Source organism: Octopus bimaculoides, chromosome 14, assembly GCF_001194135.2.
Source record: "Octopus bimaculoides isolate UCB-OBI-ISO-001 chromosome 14, ASM119413v2, whole genome shotgun sequence".
Lineage (NCBI taxonomy): Eukaryota > Metazoa > Mollusca > Cephalopoda > Octopoda > Octopodidae > Octopus > Octopus bimaculoides.
In genome coordinates this window covers 55,314,072-55,315,777 of record NC_068994.1, presented here as the reverse complement: position 1 = coordinate 55,315,777, position 1,706 = coordinate 55,314,072, and the positions used below count along the sequence as shown (strand labels likewise).

The following is a 1,706-nucleotide window of genomic DNA, read 5'->3' as shown; positions in this document are numbered from 1 at the left end:
CCCAAAGAATTCCTCTCAACACATGGCTATGATGCTCCCCCACTACTTCTGCTCTTGATCAGTGATGCACATATCGTCAGCCACCAAGGGACATGCTCAACCGGTTAAGGTCAAACAACTGACAAGAAATTCTGTGGTATTGAGTAGAATATTTACTGTAGCCCATCTTTTATACCAAGACAAAACAATGTACATGATAGCACTTCCAATCAGTTAAGGTGAGAAGCCATGAGAGTCACTGCCTGGTACTACATCAGTACATTATTATTATTATTATTATTATTATTATTATTATTATTATTATTATTAATTATTATTATCATTATTATTATTATTATTATTATTATTATTATATGTTTGACTTTTGCTTTGTATTTGTACAAGTCGGCTCCAAGTCTCACCCAGAGACCTCATGAGACAACAAATTAGAAGTTCATGTTGGTGTTATACTTAGGGTGCCATATATTTGGTTTTGCACGAAGTATTATTCTAGAGAATATTTAAGAAAGCATAAGAAAATTATGAGTTTGTTTTAAAATTTGAGATTACATAGACAGTATTTTATGTAGGATATGGGCAGTTCCCATGAGCACTAGCTTTTGAATTTCTGCCATTTTGGGGTTTCCTGGTATCTGAGCTAGGTAGGAGTCGGCCCCTCTTGCTATCATTCCTAGGGCACCTATGACAACAGGTATTGTATTAGCCTTGAGGTTCCACATTTTACCAATTTCTATTTCAAGATCTTTATACTTGCTCAGTTTTTGATATTTATTATTATCATTATTATTGCGCTAGTGCTACTATTATCATTATTATTGTGTTTGTGCATGATACTTTAGTTAGCAGGTATTTCACCTTGGAGTTTGGTGACAACATGTCTCCTAAAATCACAAGAATAAAGCACCTGAAAGCTTTAAAAGAAGCGCCTTTTATTTGTCGGGTGAATATATTGTCAAGCGAAAGTATTCATCCGACAAATACAACTTTCTTCTTCTTTGTCTTTCATCACGAGCTCTACGCTTTAAAATATATCTGCACTCGAGATACCTACTGTTCTAATTCAGATATCACAAACAAGATAACTATAATAAAACTTGCAGATTTTCTCACATGGATGCTTTTAGGAAAAACATATGAATTAATACATTTTCAATTCTTCTGTGCTGCATTGAATAATACATTTCGCCAAATGATAATAAACATATTTTTGTAAATATGTATTTGTTGTTCTTGAATGATGGTTATTTTTTAAGGTCACAAAATAGTTTCAAATATGTGGTCAACAACAACTTCTTTTATCTGTGAAATATTTAAATGGACAATAGAAAACTGAAAGGACTCGAAATTTCGAGCCTGATCGTATCAAACTTGAGAAAAAAATCAAAGATTTCGATACTACACCATTCTGCTTCCAAAATACTCTGATTAATTACACGAAACACACCAAAACACAACCAAGACAATACGCAACATTGATTATACTTGCAGACGCTAAAATCCTGAAAAATAAAATCTGCAAAACATACAAACAGGATTAACTCTTTTGCCTATGATATTATAAATGTACAAGTGGAGCACCTAATTGTACACACATACATATACAGTATACACATATAGATAGATAGATAGATAGATAGATAGATAGATAGATAGATAGATAGATAGATAGATATCTGTGTGTGTGTGTGTGTGTGTGTGTGTGTGTG

General features: G+C 32.8%; 1 protein-coding gene across 1 annotated transcript in view; it reads left to right on the top strand.

The window, feature by feature from the left end:
- The window catches only part of LOC106877991 (cholecystokinin receptor type A), a 44,030-nt gene that overhangs the window by 21,398 nt on the left and 20,926 nt on the right, over nt 1–1,706 (top strand). The window lies entirely within an intron of this gene.